Here is an 11,240-nt window from a genome sequence, read left to right as displayed (position 1 = left end):
ACCTCATGTATATAGCAAAAACAATATAACAAGACTGGGAGCTGACTGTGGCTCAGATCATAAACTTCTTATTGCCAAATTCAGACTTAAATTGAAGAAAGTAGGGAAAACCACTAGATCATTCAGATATGGCCTAAATCAAATCCCTTACGATTATATAGTGGAAGTGACAAATAAATTAAAGTGATTAGATCTGATAGAGTGCCTGAAGAACAATGGACAGAGGTTCATGACATTGTACAAGAGGCAGTGATCAAGACCATCCTTAAGAAAAAGAAATGCAAAAAGGCAAATAATTGTCTGAGGAGGCCTTACAAATAGCTGAGAAAAGAAGAGAAGCAAATGGCAAAGGAGAAAAGGAAAGATATACCCATCTGAATGCAGAGTTCCAAAGAATAGCAAGGAGAGGTAAGAAAGCCTTCCTCAGCAATCAGTGCAAAGAAATAGAGGAAAACAATAGAATGGGAAGGACTAGAGATCTCTTCAAGAAAATTAGAGATACCAAGGGAACATTTCATGCAAGGATAGGCATAATAAAGGACAGACATGGTATGGACCTAACAGAAGCAGAAGATGGTAATGCTAAGAAGAGGTGGCAAAAATATACAGAAGAACTATACATAAAAGATCTTTATGACCAGATAATCATGATGGTGTGATCACTCACCTAGAGACAGACATCCTGGAGTACAAGTCAAGTGGGCCTTAGGAAGCATCACTATAAACAAAGCTAGTGTGGGTGATGAAATTCCAGGTAAGCTATTTCAAATCCTAAAAGATGATGCTGTGAAAGTGTTTCACTCAATATGCCAACAAATTTGGAAAACTCAGCAGTGGTCACAGGACTGGAAAAGGTCAGCTTTCATTCTGTTCCCAAAGAAAGGCAATGCCAAAGAATGCTCAAATTATTGCACAATTGCTCTCGACTTACAGGCTAGCAAAATAATGCTCAAAATTCTCCAAGCCAGGCTTCAACAGTACGTGAACCGAGAACTTCCAGATGTTCAAGCTGGATTTAGAAAAGGGAGAGGAATCAGAGATCAAATTGTCAACATCCTTTGGATCATAGAAAAAGCAAGAGAATTTCAGAACAATGTCTACTTCTGGTTTATTGATTATGCCAAAGCCTTTGACTGGATGGGTCACAAGAAACTGTGGAAAATGCTTAAAGAGATGGAAATACCAGACTACATTACCTGCGCCCTGAAAAATCTGTAAGCAGATCAAGATGCAATAGTTAGAACCAGACATGGAACAATGATCTATTTCCAAATTGGGAAAGGAGTACATCAAGGCTGTGTATTGTCACCCTGTTTATTTAACTTATATTCAGAGTACATCATGCAAAATCCTGGGCTGGATGAAGCACAAACTGGAATCAAGATTGCTGGGAGAAATATCAATATTTCAGATGGGCAGAACACCACCCTTGTGGCAGAAAGCAAAGAGGAACTAAAGAGTCTCTTGGTGAAAGTGAAAGAGGAGAGTGAAAAGCTGGCTTAAAACTCAATGTTCAAAAAACAAAGATCATGGCATCTGGTCCCATTACTTCATGGCAATTAGATGGGGAAAAAATGGAAACAATGACAGACTTAATTTTCTTGGGCTCCAAAATCACTGCAGATTGTGATTGCAGCCATGAAATTAAAAGACGCTTACTCCTTGGAAGAAAAGCTATGACAAACCTAGACAGCATATTAAGAAACAGAGACATTACTTTGCCAACAAAGGTCTGGATAGTCAAAGCTATGGTTTTTCCAGTAGTCATGTATGGATGTGAAAGTTGGACCTTAAAGAAGGCTGAGAATCAAAGAACTGATGCTTTTGAACTATGGTGTTGGAGAAGACTCCAACATGATCATATTGCTCTATATTCAGTTTATAAAGGAACCTCCATACTATTCTCCAGAATGGCTGCACCAATCCACATTTCCACCAACAGTGTAAGAAGGTTCCCTTTTCTCCATATCCTGTCCCGCATTTATTGTTTGTAGATTTTTTGATAGCCATTCTGACTGGTGTGAAGTGACACCTCATTTTAGTTTTTATTTGCCTTTCTCTAAATAGGAAAAGGAGTACATCAAGGCTGTATACTGTCACCCTGCTTGTTTAACTTATATGCAGAGTATATCATGAGAAACGCTGGGCTGGAAGAAGCACAAGCTGGAATCAAGATTGCCGGGAGAAATATCAATAACCTCAGATATGCAGAGGACACCACCCTTATGGCAGAAAGTGAAGAGGAACTAAAAAGCCTCTTGATGAAAGTGAAAGAGGAGAGTGGAAAAAGTTGGCTTAAAGCTCAACATTCAGAAAACGAAGATCATGGCATCTGGTCCCATCACTTCCTGGGAAATAGATGGGGAAACAGTGGAAACAGTGTCAGACTTTATTTTTTGGGGTCCCCAAATCACTGCAGATGGTGACTGCAGCCATGAAATTAAAAGATGTTTACTCCTTGGAAGAAAAGTTGTGACCAACCTAGATAGCATATTCAAAAGCAGAGATATTACATTGCCAACAAAGGTCTGTCTATTCAAGGCTATGGTTTTTCCTGTGGTCATGTATGGATGTGAGAGTTGGACTGTGAAGAAAGCTGAGTGCTGAAGAAATGATGCTTTTGAACTGTGGTGTTGGAGAAGACTCTTGAAAGTCCCTTGGACTGCAAGGAGATCCAACCAGTCCATTCTGAAGGAGATCAGCCCTGGGATTTCTTTGGAAGGAATGATGCTAAAGCTGACACTCCAGTACTTTGGCCACCTCATGCGAAGAGGTGACTCATTGGAAAAGACTCTGATGCTGGGAAGGATTGGGGGCAGGAAGAGAAGGGGATGACAGAGGATGAGATGGCTGGATGGCATCACTGACTCGATGGACGTGAGTCTGAGTGAACTCCGGAAGTTGGTGATGGACAGGGAGGCCTGGCGTGCTGCGATTCATGGGGTTGCAAAGAATCGGATTTAACAGTGAGACTGAACTGAACTGAACTGAACTGAACTGAATAATTAGTGATGTTGAGCATCTTTTCATGCATCTCTTGGCCACCTATATGTCTTAAATATCATCTTGCTGTGTTCTTTTGTAAGCTTAACTACCAAGAGACAAACAAACAGAACACTATCTTCTTACTGCTATTCCTTGTACTTTTTCTCTCTTCACCTGTTTCTTTGGGAATGCATTTAGGCCTTTAAAAAAATATCCCACACAAGTTGTAATGTTATTCTATGGAATTGGTTGTGAAAATATCATAGTATTTTGGGTTTTAAGAATGGATCACTGAAAACCAGAGAAAGCACAACGTATTAATTTACTAACCCAAGGCAGAGAGGCTGAGAATATGGTGGAAGCATTTCTTGCCTAGTCAACAGGTCATCAATCCCTTCTTCTTGAGCCCTGGGCTTATCTAATCTCAGAACATTTAAATGTCGTGTACCCTGAAAAGGGGTATAGAATTAGAAAAATTCTTCCATGGACTAAGATAAGTGAGAGATATATGGCAGAGGTTTGAAAGTAAGATTGACTAAGAAGCTTAGCAAGTTCTCAAATCAAAAGAAAAAATAATTGTCTTACCCAGGATACCTGTTTCAAAACTCACAATTTCTTCCTATCTTTTGAACCAAGTGCTTCCCTGGTGGCTCAGACAGTAAAGCATCTGTCTACAAAGCTGGAGACCTGGGTTTGATCCCTGGGTAGGGAAGACACCCTGAAGAAAGAAATGGCAACCCATTCCAGTACTCTTGCCTGGAAAATCCCATGGACAGAGGATCCTGGTAGGTTACCACCCATGGGGTCACAGAGCCTGACATGACTGAGCAAATTTACTTTACTTTACTTTGAACCAAGTCATTCATCTCTTTCCCTGGAAACTGTTCTAAGAGAAAAATTCTACAAGGGAAATTGCTACATGCACAAAATATTCTTATATCCTAGATTTTCTGGAGCAGGTTTGGTGTTAGATTAAATGAATCCTAATATAGATTTGCAATTTATCATCATGTTCAATTCAGTCGCTCAGTCGTGTCCGACTCTTTGCGACCCCAAGAACCGCAGCACGCCAGGCCTCCCTGTCTATCACCAACTCCCACTCTGAGTTCACTCAGATTCACATCCATTGAGTCAGTGATGCCATCCAGCCATCTCATCCTCTGTCGTCCCCTTCTCCTCCTGCCCCCAACCCCTCCCAGCATCAGAGTCTTTTCCAATGAATCAACTCTTCGCATGAGGTGGCCAAAGTACTGGAGTTTCAACTTTAGCATCATTTCTTCCAAAGAAATCCCAGGGCTGATCTCCTTCAGAATGGACTGGTTGGATTTCCTTGCAGTCCAAGGGAATCTCAAGAGTCTTCTCCAACACCCAGTTCAAAAGCATCATTTCTTCAGCACTCAGCTTTCTTCACAGTCCAACTCTCACATCCGTACATGACAGCCTTGACTAGACGGACCTTAGTCGGCAAAGTAATGACAAATATTTTAAAGATTTTATTGTGATAATATTAAAAAAAGATTTATTTATTTTATTTTTGGCTGTGCTGGGTCTTGTTGCTGCATGTGGGCTTTATCTAGTTGCAGCAAGTGAAGGCTAGTCTTCGTTACAGTGTGCAGGCTTCTCATAGTGGTGGCTTCTCTTGCTGCAGAACACGGATTCTAGGCATGGGGGCTTCAGTGGTTAAGGTGAGTGCATTCAGAAGTTGTGGTTCATGGGCTCCAGAGTGCAGGCTCAGTAGTTGTGGCACACAGCTTAGTTGTTTTGTGGCATGTGGGATCTTCCCCGACCAGAGATCAAAGCAGTGTCCCTTGCATTGCAAGGTGGATTCTTAACCACTAGATTGCCAGGGAACCCCCTGAGGTACTATTTTTAAAATTAAAAGAGTGGAAAGACTGTTCAAGGAAAGGATTAGTAATGAATGGAAGGAGAGTCTGATTCTCTGAGCACTAATGCTGTAAGCAGTCATTATTATATATTGGTGACATTCATTTTTTCCCTAATCTCTTTTCTTATACCCTTCACTGCTGAGTGCCAAAGAATTGATGCTTTTGAACTGTGGTGTTGAAGAAGACTCTTGAGAGTCCCTTGGACTGCAAGGAGATCAAACTAGTCTATCCTAAAGGAAATCAGTCCTGGATATTCACGGGAAGGACTGATGTTGAAGCTGAAACTCCAATACTTTGGCTACCTGATGCAAAGAAATGATTCACTGGAAAAGACCCTGATGCTGGGAAAGATTGAAGGTGGGAGGAGAAGAGGATGACAGAGGATGAGACGTTTGGATGGCATCACCGATTCAAGGGTCATGAGTTTGAGTAAACTCTGGGAGTTGGTGATGGACAGGAAAGCCTGGCATGCTGCAGTCCATGGGGTCCCAAAAAGTCGGACATGACTGAGTGACTGAACTGCACTGATACCCTTCACAAGTCAACATCAAGCTACTTGGAAGGACAATCCTCTTTCGAGGAAAATTTCACTTCACCACATAAAAATTTACAACCTATACCATGGGGTCACGAAGAGTCAGACATGACTGAGCAACTTCACTTTCAATTTTCACTTTCATGCATTGGAGAAGGAAATTGCAACCCACTCCAGTGTTCTTGCCTGGAGAATCCCAGGGACGGGGGAGCCTGGTGGGCTGCTGTCTCTGGGGTCACACAGAGTCGGACACGACTGAAGTGACTTAGCAGCAGCAGCATATCACATTACTTGAATGGAATGTTATAGTTCCTAAAAAATAATTATAAAAGCTTGTTATAATAAGGGAACAACTGAGACTTTATATTAAATAAAACACACATATAAATGAAAATAAAAATATTGTAGTTGTATTACAGGGATTGAATTCTGAATGCTTTTCTTCTTTTAGGTCTGGAACTATAACTTTGGTGATTGTCTTGATAATTATATTTGTTGTTTACCATCATCTTTCTGTAAGGTTGGTTAATACTGACCAAACTATTTGGTCAAGACCTTTTTTCAAATAGAATAAAATAGGGGGAATTGTCAGGAAGCGTTTAACAGGAGGCTTCCTGCGTGCTGTTTTGCATCTGTCAGGAATTCTCTGTTCCTTATTAATTCCTGAATACTCAGGAATTAAGCGGAGAGGCAAGCCTCTCCCGGGGGCTGGGGAATCCAGGCATTTCCTTCATTAGTGTTTCTATATGGTGATAAGTACCCTCTTCCTTCTTGTGAACCATACAGTAAAAGTGATTGTTTACAACTCTCTCTCTCTTTAATATGGATCGCCTATGTTTTGTAAGTCTGGAATTTTAATATTTATCTTTGCTGAGAATAACTGCCTTGTAAGACAGTATATATGTCCACACCATGTTGATTAAAACACCTTTGCTCCATCAAAAAAAAAAATTTTTTTTCTTAATGTTATTTTAACACTGTTTCAGCAACAAGTAACAATGAACTGTCATTTTTCTTTTAAATGTAAGTGATTTATCCACAAGATCATTTCCTGCTCCAGTTTTTAGGAGAAGAGGTTCTATTTCCTAAAACCCCACTATTGAACCAATCAAAATTTTAGCGACACTTCATTTTGATGAAAATATTATTACTGATAATACTCCCTTTCTGAATACTTTGACAGATACTGTTATATATGGAATTAGAACCACCCTTTAAAGGCTTAGAAAGGGGTAATGTGTAAAGGAAGCAAATTATGTCTGGATGTTGAAGAATCAAAGCTACTCCATTTTGTAAGGTTCCAGGAAAAGAGCCTTTGGAAATCCCCTGACCTCACCCCACCACCTGCGAACCAATCAGAACCCTTGGCCAGCCCAGGAAATTCGAATCAAGCCCAGGAAAGGAGAACCAATCAGAACTCAACACCTAACCCTTCACCAGAAGGTGACCAATCAGACCCGGAGACTCCCGTTTTTCGAATTTTTCACGAGATAATACCCTATATAAGCAATGTAACCCAGAGCTCAGGGCTCCTCCCTATAGCTGCTGCGTCGGTATCGGTGGGAGCCCCGGCTCGAGCTTGGTAATAAAAACTCTCTTGCTTTTGCATCGGATATCGGCTCCCTGGTGGTCATTGGGAGATTTTGCAACTTGGGCATAACATTTGAGGGCTCGTCCAGGATCTCTCACCGGCTCCCTGGGAAGACCAATCCAGAGAGTCATCTGCAGCCTCTAAGCTTTTTTCTGTCTTTCTTTTCACTCCTGGTAGGGCCTGGTTTCTGAGACTGGTATATGACTCAGGTGGATGTGCCGGAGAGTCACCGGTGGGGGTCGTTGGGAGACGTCCCCGACCCCGGTGTGGGGGGACGGAGTGCCCCTGTTCTCTGTAGACGATAGCGGGTCGCTCCTGTTGAATGGCCGGAGGCCGTCGTTGTCGTTCGGTTTTACCTCGGGACTCCCGGAGGTGTATTTCTCCTGTCTCTCTGTCTGTTTGTGTGGCTGTTCGTATTGTCTGTGTTAATTTACCAACATCTAACTGATCCAGGGATGATGGGGCAATGCCATTCTAGCCCCACACCTCTATCCTTGGTTACTGATAATTTTAAGGAGGTCAAGATGCGCGCTCATGACCTCAGTGTAGAAATTAAAAGGAATAAATTAATCACTTTTTGCAGTGCAGAATGGCCGACCTTCCATGTAGGCTGGCCCTCAGAAGGCACCTCTGACTTGGGAACTGTACACCGAGTCCAAGATATCATCTTCTGACCGCGGATTGGACACCCTGACCAAGCTCCCTTTGTCAGCACATGTGTCTCCTCGGACAATTCATTTCCGAGTGTTAGACAAGAGCCCAGTTTCGGGCCCTGGAAGGGGTCCCTCTTCCTGCAACAAATGGCGACTCTGGCGGGGACTCTTCTTCGCCGAGACTGACATCCTGACCACTCGGTGTACTCAGGGGCCAGCTTGCCTGCCAATGGACCAGACCCAGCAGCCGCAACTGGGACCCTTTTGTCCCTGGTCTCCTCCTGACGCGGACAACTGGCCAGAGTGCCCTGACCAGTAAGGAACAAGAGCTTTATTGATCTCTCTCCCCTTCCCTCTCTGTCTCCTCTCCTTAACCCTTCCTATCCTTCCCTGTTTTTCTAGTCCCCTTGTCCTGGACACAGGAATCTAGTCGAAGGGCCCTCAGCCTGAGCTGAGGATTGGAGACTGATCACCTCCTCTTGGCAGAGAACTCGAATTCTGGTTCTGATTTCTGGTAGGGCCGAGTTCCAGTCCTCCCTTCTCTGGAGGCCCAGGGAAAAGTCCCGTAATGCCTGAGTATCTGTAGATGGCAGGAGACGTCTGTAAGGCCACCCCGTTTGCCCCCCTCCTCCCGCCTCCTCTCCCTTCTTTTTCAACCTGGCTTCTTTTCCTTCCTTGAAATCTTTGATGTTAGTACTTGGATCTGAAGTTCTGTGTCTCTATAGGAGGTTTTCTGAGAGACTGTATTTTTGTATTTAAGGGTTTCTCTGGTGGAGCCGAGGTTAAAGCATCTGCCTGCAGTATGGGAGACCTGGGTTTGATCCCTAGGTCGAGAAGATCCCCTGGAAAAGGAAATTTTGCTTTGTCTGGCAACCATGTGGTTTAGCCCTGCCGCCATTTTGTTAAAACTTGATTTTCTTTCCCTGTACCTTGAGACCAGGGCTCTCAGGAACACTTATCTAGACCATCTCTAACTCCTGACACCGAGGAAAAAGGAAAAAAAAAAGACTTGAAGCTAGATCTTACACTGTGTCTGTCTAAATATGTCTTGGTAATATTTTTGTATATGAGCTCTATTTATTTGGCTTAAAAAAAGGTAAGCACTTATAAATCAAGTAATTTTAAATTAAACAATAAATTCCAGGTTTATGTGAACTGGGAAATATTCAGTGTTAAATACCTGATATTAATGTTTGTTTGTTGACCTATTTAATATAGACATGTCTTAGAGTACTTAATGTTAAGTAAAATATTTTCATTGTACCTAGGTTTAATATGAGTTAAATATTATATCTGTTACAAGTTTGTCAACAAGAAAATTACCTCAAGTAAAAAAAAAAAACCTTCTAAAAAATGTAAATGAGATATGAGCTTTTATATGAACTCTATTAAGAATAATTATTCTTTTAAAATATCCGTCTAAAATAGTCTCTCCAGATTGGTGTAACTTAAAATCTGACCAAATGTTCTAAACCCTTTTAATTGATCTCTTTGATAAAACTTCCTAAATAGAACTCTTTTGAAGTTCTTTTGATCTCTAGCTAACTTTGGGATGTTTCAGAGGGCCCCTGGAACATCCTAAAGAGAGAGATTAAACTGTGCTTATTTGGTTGGTTAAATTACATGGAAAAGATTATCAGATGAATAATAAATCTGCTCAGGTTATAATGTATGGTAGAATTACTAATACAGATATCCTAAAAATTACATGGAGTTTTTAACATTCTGATATGTCCTGGTAAATGGAAAACCTGATGACTTCACAAAAGTTAGCAAAAGGACTGAATGAACCGGTGAATATGCTTATAACTTTTATGGTTTCTATCTGAAAAATTATGGGGTTGAATCTTATGTTTTCAGGGAGTAGGGGAAATCTTCCTCTCAAACTAATTATGACAATACTTTGGTAAAATTAAACATTATAAACAAAACAATTATATTTTCTATCTGACTCCTCCAAAAATTGGAAGTTCTTAGGTTTCCAGTAAGTTTATCGAATGAGTTAGGAAGGTTATCTCATGGATACAAAAATCTCAAGAAATTTTTGAGACCTTAAAAAGGGAAGAATTCACCTAGATTTGTTAGGCAAAATCTGTGATAAGCGTTTAGTGTGAGTTTCCCAGCCATTTTATTTTAAAAGTTCAGTCTGAGACTCTATAAATGTTTCAGCAAAATAAAAAGCCTATGATCAATTATGGTTATAAAAATCATCAGACCAAAATCAGTGAGAACAGACCTATTTTGCAAACACACTAGCCTTAATTTGGTTATATTTAATAAAAATAAGGGTAACTTTAAGGAGAAAAAGATATTTCAAAATGTTAAATACCAGTTTGTTAATGGAGGTCTGCATCTAGTAAGACTCATATCTTAGATAGTTCTTTGCTGTTATGTGATGTTAATGTAAAATTTAATTGAATTCTTGAAGAACACCTTAAGTTTGTTTCTGAAGCTTATCTCAGTAATCTATCTTTGGATGAAGATCAGATGCCTCATGACCTGCAACCAGGACTGGAAAAAGACATAATATAAGGGACTGTCTCCAACATGGATGGAAGGACTTTTTTATCAGGAGAAACTACACTACACCAGGATGAGAAGACGATGACATCAGAGGTAGACAGCTTCCCCAAGATGCTGGACCTGATGCATATGATCATTTATGTTTTCTTGACTTCTTAGACCTTTGTATATAAGTCAAATGCTTTTCTATCATAGGTCTGATCCTATGCTAGTTTTAAAAATCAATCCAACTGTTGGGTTTGTGGCCAATTACCTGTGTCTAGTTCTGGGTTACCTTGGTAAATTTCTCTACTACCAGACTCTAACTGGTTGGCCCTGAAAAAATTTACTTAAAAAATTAAATCATACTAAAGATAATCAGTCTAGTGACACTAGAAAACTGGGCTATGTGCCTTATAGATGGTGCCAATATATAATTACCCTGGAAGATAAAGATTCTACAGGGCAGACTAAGTCAGATGACCTGAAGATATACTGGGCTACATCTAATGGAAGTTCTTAACGTAAGTCTTACTTGTGGCTTTACTAATACTGCTGGCTATGTTATTTGTATTTCACCTGTTTTACAAAATTGCTGTTTCTTACACTGTCAAATATGTGTGTGAGGCCTCTAATAGAATACTATATAGTCCCATATGAGATCGATGATGGTAATAGTGTAACTCTAGATATGGCAAGAAGCAACAAGAGGGAATATTTTCCTGGACCAAAAAGCTAGTAAGACAGGTGGTCCAGAGAATTTTGGATACTGTTTTATGGCCTAGTCTAGTAACAGCACATTGAGTGGCCTGTCAACAGAATCTTTGCCAAACCTGAGAATGGACATTCTCAGCACCATGGGATAAAATGGTCATAAAGTGCCCCCCTCATAATCATGGTCAAGTTTATAAGCAAAAAGGGGCTCTGCCAACTGAAGACTGACACTCAACATCTGCATCTACAAAGATTAAATCATGGCCACTGCAACTGCTGACTTTCAACGCCCCTGAAAGGGGTTCAGGGTGAAAATCAGGAATGAGGCACTCTGTGCTCTGGGAAAAACTGGCAGAACAGGCCTTCAGATAGTT

The sequence above is a fragment of the Capra hircus genome, chromosome 10, assembly GCF_001704415.2.
Source record: "Capra hircus breed San Clemente chromosome 10, ASM170441v1, whole genome shotgun sequence".
Taxonomy (NCBI): Eukaryota; Metazoa; Chordata; class Mammalia; order Artiodactyla; family Bovidae; genus Capra; species Capra hircus.
The sequence above is the reverse complement of the archived record's forward strand: the minus strand, read 5'-3'. Positions refer to the sequence as shown.